General features: G+C 43.7%; 1 protein-coding gene across 2 annotated transcripts in view; it reads left to right on the top strand.

The window, feature by feature from the left end:
• Window positions 1-1845: 1845 nt before the first annotated feature.
• CDH6 (cadherin 6) overlaps window positions 1846-9073 on the top strand; it is a 129483-nt gene continuing 122255 nt past the window's right edge. The window contains exon 1 of one of the 2 annotated variants that reach the window (XM_028529373.2): window positions 1846-2033. The gene's annotated coding sequence lies outside the window, so the exon portion shown is untranslated. Of the gene's footprint in view, window positions 2034-2197; window positions 2296-9073 lie in introns of those variants that run through there. The other variant, XM_036020241.1, reaches the window with a different exon arrangement.

The following is a 9073-nucleotide window of genomic DNA, read 5'->3' as shown; positions in this document are numbered from 1 at the left end:
TACCCACTTTTACCAAAAAAAAAAAAAATCAGTCAATCTCACATATCTTTCTGTAAACGTTGCTTTAAAATGGGACATTTTATTGGCATACGTATAATTATATAATTATATCTGCACACAGTTTACCGGTGGTGTTTCTGCTTCTCCTGCTCACCAGGTTTACGGGGGCTCACGTTAGTCAACCTACACCATCTCCTCCCCAGTGTGTTTCCTCTGTCCTAATGGGGGGGAATCACGCCACTTGTTGAAAGAAGAATTAAATAAAACAGTCCATGAAAGTATTTTGTGAGTAGGAAAGGACTACACAAACATAAGAAGCTAGGATTTCCGATTACACGTATGAGAAATCCATAATCTGAGGCATGGGCTATGAGTGAGAAGCAGCTTTCCTCTGCATGCTCTGTCCCCACAAGAGTTCCAAGAGCTGCCTGAAAAAAAAAAAGGATCAGCCTCTTTTCATAAGTTGGTGACAATTCTTCATCGGGGGAAGATGGTTTCAGGAGAGAAACTCAAAGTCTTTCCATCTTCCATGTGCGGAACATCTGTGCGAAAACCACTCCATGCACACTTCTTTGAAGCGCTGACTGCCTGGAGGAAACACTTTGATTTGGGCTTTATTTAAATGCCTGAACTTCTATTGGAGAAACAAAAGATTTTCTAGTAAAAGCTCAGTTGGGAAGGAGACCAACCTCCAACCAATTTAACTGCTCAGAGGCCAGAGCAGCCTGGATTCTGTTTTAGAGCACCATGCGATGGAAATCTCCCGGTGAACTTGGAGCATACACGAACAGCTGGTTTGGGATGTTGCTGACCCCGGGTGCAATCACTGTGGTAATTAGATTTAATTTTCCTAATCCAACAGTGCCTGGCTCCGTCAAGTCTACATCTCCTATGCAGAAAACCATTATTCTCATTTAATAATCTTTTGACATGCTTAAGATTCTTGCAGCTGAGTTCCCTAATATGAGAAATTACCTTCTGTGTGTGTGTGTGTGTGTGTGTGTGTGTGTGAGTGTAAATATGACCATTCAACCTATGGGTTCCAAAGAGTTTAATTTGGAGGTTATCTTACTTCAGGAACTTTCCTGAAAGATCCTACACCAGTTCGGTAGACCTTGAATATCATTATTCACCCCTTTTCTAGAAGTCTTTGGTATCCCCGTAGTAACTCAGAAAGATGGCATCAGCCGCACGTCAGGGCGAGCCTGGAGGGTTTGGGTTTCACGCGCTTCTGCAAGCCCGGGGAAGCATGGCTTCATCCTGCCACCACATCCTGGGGTTACTCACTTGCGAGCGTAGCAAAGATCACAGGACTCTGTAAAAACCTGTCTTCCCACTAAGAGAAGGAAAAACACGTCTGAACCTGTGTGTTCCTGCGTCTGGAGAGCGCCCGTTAACGTTGCAAAGAAAAGCCACCGGTACTGTTATCCCAGGAGACGGGTTTGTTGTACATGTGTGCATGTTCTGCGTGCTATAACACGAAGCCGGCCAATTGATAGCGGAGGAGGTCCTGTCCCTGGGAATTGTAACCGCTCGGTCGGTAAAAAAAAAGAACAACAGACCCTTGCCTGCTATTAGCACGGGGTGCATTTTGACAGCAAAAAGGGAAGCACAGCCACATAAGTTCCGAGTGTGTCTTAACCCCCCCACCTCCCCCATAAAAAAAAAATAAGAATGAAAAAGAAAGGGGAGCCTGGACTGAGGGAGTGTTACAGGCAGCGAATAGCTCAGGACTTCAAACACAGGGAGTCATTCTGTCAAGGGGAGGGGGCGGTGGGGGCAGGCACTGGGCCTCTCTAACAAAGTCCTCCTCTCTTTGCTCCCTCCCACTTCATTCACTTGCAAATCAGTGTGTGCCCACAAGAGCCAGCTCTCCGGAGCCCGTAACCTTCCCATCCCAAGAGCTGCAGTTTCCGCCGCTGCAGCGAGAACCGCAGAGCCGGGGCGCGCAGCGGCGGCGGCGGCGGCGGCGGCAGGCAGGAGCAGCCTGGGCGGGTCGCGGGGTCTCCCCGGGCACAGCAAGGAGAGCAAAGGTGGGTTCGGTCTCTGATGGTAGCGGTGGTGGTTGTGCCTGCCTTTTCTGTTTTTTTAATTCTATAGCTTTGATGGAAGCCAATCAGAGAGCCCTCCTCTCCGCCGGGTGGGTGCCGCGCTCCCGGAGTTGGGAGGGATGCTCAGCCTGGCAGCCCCGGTCTGGGCGGGCGCGCGGGTCCGGTCGCGCAGGCGGCGCTGCTGCCGCTGCCCAGGACGGGCGCCGCTTCCCGGGGAGCCTGAGCGCCGCTCATCTGCCTTCTGGTAAGACCGATCCGCCCGGGGCTGGGTGGGGGCGCATGCAACGGGCGTGGGGAAGAACACGCCGTCTTTCCCTCCGCGGGCAGAGGCTTCCCAGAGAGCGCCGGCATTTGCAAAGTTGGCTGGGCAATTACCAAGGGCGCTGGTGCGTGCAGGACCCGCGGAGCCGTTTGCGGCTTGATTTATTCCCACCTGCCCACATCACAAGGGTCCATGCAGGACTGCTTCGGCTGAGTTACATTTCTTGGCTTTGGAGTAAAGCAGAAAATCGGGTAGCTTAAAAACTCCGGAATGCTTTCCACAAGGAAAACTTAAGCTAAAGAGGTGGTCTGGCCCAGAGAAAGAGCTAAAGAAAACTGTTAGCTTGCTCGCTCATATGGAGCAACGCCTGCCGGCTCGCATAGGACAGAAATGCTTAGGTTGCAAGGAAAGTCCAACATTGCACTCCGAAAATGGAGCACGCTGTCCAGGGCTAAGTCATGTGGGAAACGCAGCTCGCTCGTGCTCTCACGGCCGGCCAGGCACAAATCGGGGGTCTAACGCCTCCCCGGACTGCCTGAAGAGCAGACCGAGTGCGCCTGGCGTTGTTAGATGCCCGATACAGGAAACGTGGAGCCCTCCACGGGTTTGTTAATCCAGAAATTTAATAAAAGGGGACGTTGCAATGGTGTGTACTGCAGCAGTTGCAGAGCTGGGATTACTTCTGTAGTTAGATATTCTTCTGCCAAGAGTTACCGGAGATTTTAAGATGGGAGATGCTGGAGAGGTCAGCGTGGTGCTCAGAAGTGTAGTCACTGCTGCAATAAAATCCATATTTTATGGGGAGTTATACGCAGGTCTCTGTTGGTGGCAAGGGGCTGTTCACCTGAGTTAACTACTGGGAACACTGAAGAACCAAGAAGTTTAATCATCTGGAAGAGCCACACATCTCTCTCTCTCTCTCTCTCTCTCTCTCTCTTTCTCTCTCTCTCTCTTTCTCTCTCTCTCTCTCTCTCTCTCTCTCTCTCTCTCTCTCTCTCTCTCTCTCTCTTTCTCTCTCTCTCTTTCTCTCTCTCTCTCTCTGATTTTAATTATGATATTTATATAAAGAGGTGTATCAGGCCCGTGTCTTGTCCAGTCTTCACTTTCACTTAATGAAGCACGTAATGTAGGAAAGAAGAGGTTTTTCCTCCAAGAGCGTTGCTGGAGTGGCTGGTGCGCACATACATGTATGGCTGCCCTGGAGGGGTGCACATACCAAATATGTGCTTTCTGGGTGTACATTATCCAGCAGGTGCACTCTCCTCCCCGGGCTGGAAAAGGAACGTGGGGGGTTGTAGCTAGTTGATGCACAACTCTCCTGAGAATGAATAAAAAATATGTTTATTCAAGTGGGAGGAGGAGGGTTGCTTATTTCCTTTCCTTTCTTGCTGACGCCTTTACCCAAAAAGGAAATCCTTTAGGATTGTACTCAGGGGCGGGGTGGGGGGGTGGGGGGGAACTCTTCCAGTTTAGCTTGAGCATCATCCTTTGTGTCATGGCACTTGCGTGGTTCGGTATTGGCTATTTTAGAGAGCCGGAAAGCAAGTTGTGTGAAGGAAGGGGATATGAACAAGAAGATGTCTTCATTATCTCATAAGCAGGAGGGCAAAGTTTATGCCAGAGGCCAGATTTTCAACGCAGAGCTCCGAAACTTAAAAGCAGCCCAACAATTTACTGGAAAATACAATCACACAGGGTTGTATCTCAGCCACTTTTGCTCTATGCTGTGTTCTAATTAAACAGGTATTGGGAGGAAGTAAAGGGCAGATCTTTTTCTACCTATGTTGATGCTTCCTGGCATGCAGAGGAAGTAACCAATTTCTTCAGAAAAACCTGGGAGGCAGCAGCACATTTCTGAAGGAGAATAGCAGTGGTTTAGTTCTACTGTACTTGTCTACAATTATCTTTCACTGCCATTATAAGTGATAGACTAGTGTCTCTACAGGGACTTTTAGTCCCTCTGCTATCTGGCTTTTACATCAATTTATTGCAATTACACTTCTTAATGCTAACTCTGCAAAGATAATATATAGAAACAAAGTCATTTTCTACCAAGTTGCCTACTACCAGAAAACATGTACTTTATCTCTTCCACCCACCACTCCCATCAGCTTCGCAAGTAAAAACTTACTCTGAGGCACTCTTCCTTCCTATGTTAAAAAAAAAAAAAAAAGCCGTCTTGAAAAGTAATGCTCTGTGATACATGCAACAGCTAAAATTTCTAGAAAGCACAACTACAGTTCAAGGACATCAAATGGCACATTATTCTTGCAGATGCATCAATAAGTTGGAACAAGAAGTTCTGAATACCTAATTGGAGCTAATTGAGTGACTGTGCTACCTAGGGCTATAAAAAGGTAAAATATGGCAAATATTCTGAGTGAAACCATACGCTTTCCTAAGGAAGTGAAACTGAAACGTGTGGTCCCCCCTTCTGGCCTTCACTTGCTCTGCAGCCACGAATGCCAACGTGTACTGAGGCCACGCACTCTTGAATGGCAGAAACTTTTTTTGGAAGGGACCTGTAGTGGGCCACTCCATGCGTTTCTCCCTGTAGTTCGGTGGCATCGTGGATTTTGTTATCTAAGGCAACAAGCACACAACAGCTTTTTCTTCACAGATAAGTTCGTATTCTCCAAATACTAGCTTGACATTCCAGCCAGGTGCACATCATTACACTGGTATCATTTGTTTAGTTCCTCTAATGGAAGGAATTCAGTGGGCGCAGGTTTCCGGGTATCCAGACTTTCAGTGACTTTTCCAGGATTCCATACAAAAGCAATGGACAATGAATAAGGAACGCACCACCGTCACTCTGGTTTTCCTGACTTCTGATCTTGCCATGACTCTACTTCCTTTATTTAAAGTTACCCCCGAACAATCATGGGGTTATAGCTATAACTCAGAAAGTCCCACATAAATGACCCCCACCACTTAAGAAATATTTTCAGAAAAAAAATTTCATTAACCTTTCAGAGATCCACGAACATTCACAAGTTGTACGGAGCTAGAGGCTTCTGATCGAGAGAAGTCCCCATTCAAATAAGCACCTCTTAGAAGTCCAAAAGATGTTCCGATGCACACGCCACCCACATTCTGGGAGGTGTTTTTTATTTCTCCCTTTGATGTATCACAACGCACGTTAGGTAACCTACTTCTTAAAAAAAACTTTGAAACTTAAAGATAAGTTCTAGGAGACTGAATCAGCCTCTTCTGCTGACAGCGTGCAGGTTTCAACTTCCAATTTAAAAATCTGTTCTAAAGTTTGAAATGTGTTCCAAACGAGATAACATCCGCATGCAGAAGCCGGCTGCCTTATGCTGCTTGCTTAGTCACAACAGCCCATTCTTCGGGGTCCAGCAGAATTAGGGTCTCGCTTATAAAAATAACGAGCCAATCCTCTGTCTGAACTACATTTTTTTAATAGTGTTTCAGCCTAGCTAGTGTCTACTGAGTGTACCTTATTTGCTTCACAAAAAGGTGAGAATGTAGATAATCCAACCTTCTCTGGTTTATTTTTTTTCTGAGTGATGCTTTTAAATACAAAGACTCAAGAACATCATGCTAATAGGGACATTGCCGAAAAGAAATTAAAACACATGAAGCACCCAGTTCTGACACTGTTCCGACAGAATTAGAGGAGAAATATAGAAATCCAGGACTTGGATTGGCTTTTTTCATTGGGATTTTTATTCTATTTTGAAGATAGATGAGAGGTTGAGGCACTTTCCTCGATCCGAACAGTAATATTTTTGTTTGAGCTTTCCTCTTATGAAGATTAACTGGCCTACATTTTTTAAAGTCCCTGTTCCTAGCACTGCTCCCTTTTTCAAAGCGGTCATATGAGAAACTTCAGGTTCTCCCTAATTAACTAGAGAGCCAAACGTATAGTCTTCATAACCTCATCTTTCACAAAGGAAGAAGATAAGGTAAGAGGGGAAGAGTACAAATAACCTTTCAAAAAGGTGATGCACCTTCATTTACTACAAAAGTAAGTGGAGTAAAGCCCTTTAAGCCAAAAGGACTGGGTCAGAGCAGGCCAGATATAGTGAGTACTCTAACTGTTCAAGACTGAACTATCCAGGAAATTGTCACTCTTCCAGCAAAGAAAACTTACCAAAGAATAAACGCTCTGGACACACGTCCATAATGTACAGCAGACACATACGCAGAGGGCATTATGCCCCCATCCCCACAGATTCTTAGAAATCATTCTACCTTGTTTTACCTGTTTAATATCTTTACACTAACAGCGTTGGGTGCTCATTTCCTCTATTAATCAGATCGATGTGCTGAAATGTGCAAGAGGAAGAGTTGAATCAAAGCCAGAATGTTACTACTGAACTTGATGTGCAGTATAAATGGGCAGCGTGGGTCCCAAGCTTTTCCCACAACCTACAGTCCTCTCCCGTAGAAGAGAACAAGTTAGGAAGGTGAGGAACGTTAAGCTAGCCACCAAAGAGTATCGTTTATCTTCCTATTTTATCACTGGAAAGAGCACTGTGATTTCCTCTTTCTACAACTTCCCCAAATTGGTAGATCACCCAAAAGATGTTCAGGAGACCTAATAAGTTGCAGGAATGGAAAACAGCAAGAAAAACTTAAATTGAGGTGTCCAAGTAACAAAGTAAAAGGAGATAAGGAGGTGAATTGTTAAATAAGAGGGAGACATAGGCATAGAAACAGAATCAAAGCTGCCATTTTTGCCCAGGTTGCATTTTCTATTTTATAAATACTGCTGATATTAAATACAACTTTATAAACATAATTATATCACTAGTGTGTTTATAAACACTACACTTCTCTACTACAGAATGGAAATTTGAAAATTATCTTTAAAAAATGACCATCTACAGAGATGGTCCTGCACAGACCATAAAATAACCAGAAGAGTATGTTTTTTAAAAAGGTGATCTCAACTCTCATGAGAATCAAAGAAACAGATTTTATTAGTACTTCAAGTAATATCAACTCCTTTTCTCCTATTGTCCTGCAAGCTGAATGGATACACTGTGTGTCCTTTTGACACCTGCAGCCCAAAGTCTACAATAGCAATACAGACCAAATACGTCACCCATTTGAACCCTATATGCAGTATATTAGTATGGCAGACTGAACTAGCAAGACAGCCCACCTCACCTGATAACAAAATGATAGTGACCAGTGGGCTCAGAATGTTTATATATCCCAATAATAATGATTATAATTACAAAGTACATTCTAATAAGTTAAGCTTTACTGAGCTTTTCTACATGCCAACATGCTGCTCTAAGTATTTTATGGTCATTCTGTATAGTAACAATTACTCAGTATATCAAAGGAAAATGTTATATGTATATCCTCTCTATTTAGCTCTTTTTTTTGTTTGAATTTCCAGGGAATTTCTGTTTCAGCCAAGCACTTAATGAATGTGCTCTTAACTAACACTTGTGATATCTTAGAAGCAAAAGTGTGACTCTCTCTGAGAAATGCAAAGCAACGGAGGGCATGGGAGTGATTGGATTATTTTGACCAGAGCAATGCACATGTTAAGGCTGAGAAAATGTTGGTAGGTTATTCATTTTGGAAAAACCATTTGCAAGTATGCAGTAGAGTTTACAATTGTAGGAAAAAGGATTTTGTGGGCCACTCGAGCATAATAGTACTCTTATAAGAGAATAAATTATTTTCTCCTGCCTTTGGAGAGCCTCATGTACTGTTGGAGGGGGTACTTCATGGAGGTAACTAAAAGTGACAGCTGCTCATTTCATTGACTGGGGGCATCCCAACCTCCCAGCACCCTCTGCGGCTCGCAGTGCTTTCTCAGGCATTAGCTTAGTCACAGTGTACATAGCACTTGGGACTGGGTAGAGTTGAGTGAAATTGTATTTATTTCCATCTTTATCTGATGGGTAAAAATAATTATTTTCTCCGTTTTGTAAGCACAATTTTGTTATTTCATTACCATCAGAGCTCAGTATCTGTTCTGAATTATTTCTTCGCCAAGTAAAACGTCACCAAAAAAATAAATAAATAAAAGGAAGGAAGGGAGGAAAGAGGGAGGCACGGAGGCAGGCAGGCATCCTCGTAACACAGTATTATATATGATTGACATTGATGAGCCATTTTCATTAAAGTCTATTCTTTCTATTGTCACCATTCAAAAAGCCATGTAGTTAGCCCAGCCTTCGAGGCCAGTCAGAACACTAGAAATATAATCAGAGAATGAATGTGAGGCACAGACAGGAGCTTGGGGGTCATTGAACCCAGTGCCCGCCCTCTACATCTGAGAGAACTGGTGACCCGAGAGATGAACTGGCTTGTCCACAGACACGTTCCGTTCTTTTATCTCCGTCTCTCTCATCTGTAACTTAACTTCTAGTTATTGAGTGTTATTGCTTTTTTACCGTCTCCACTTAATTCTGACATTAAAAATTAAAGAGGAAATTTAAATCTACAATATTGTTATTTATAAATACGCTATATAAGAGCGCACATGGAAACTTATGGAGGAAATAAAGATATTGGCTTCTTTAGGGATTTCATGTATTCATACCATTTTGTAAAGCTCTTGTTGCAAAGAAGAATTGTAATTGTCCTTTGAAATTGTGACCAGTACTTATGGACACATGACAAAGTGTAGGTTTTTATTTTATTTATAATGGTTGATGGCAGTTTTGAGTGAGCTTTATCTAAATTAGTGATTACCCAGGCTAGCCAAACTCTGTGTCCATCTTTGAAAAAACAAACAAGTTATTGGCAAATAGGCAGACATGAGAAA

The sequence above is a fragment of the Phyllostomus discolor genome, chromosome 3, assembly GCF_004126475.2.
Source record: "Phyllostomus discolor isolate MPI-MPIP mPhyDis1 chromosome 3, mPhyDis1.pri.v3, whole genome shotgun sequence".
Classification (NCBI taxonomy): Eukaryota; Metazoa; Chordata; class Mammalia; order Chiroptera; family Phyllostomidae; genus Phyllostomus; species Phyllostomus discolor.
This window is presented reverse-complemented; position numbering and strand designations above follow the sequence as displayed.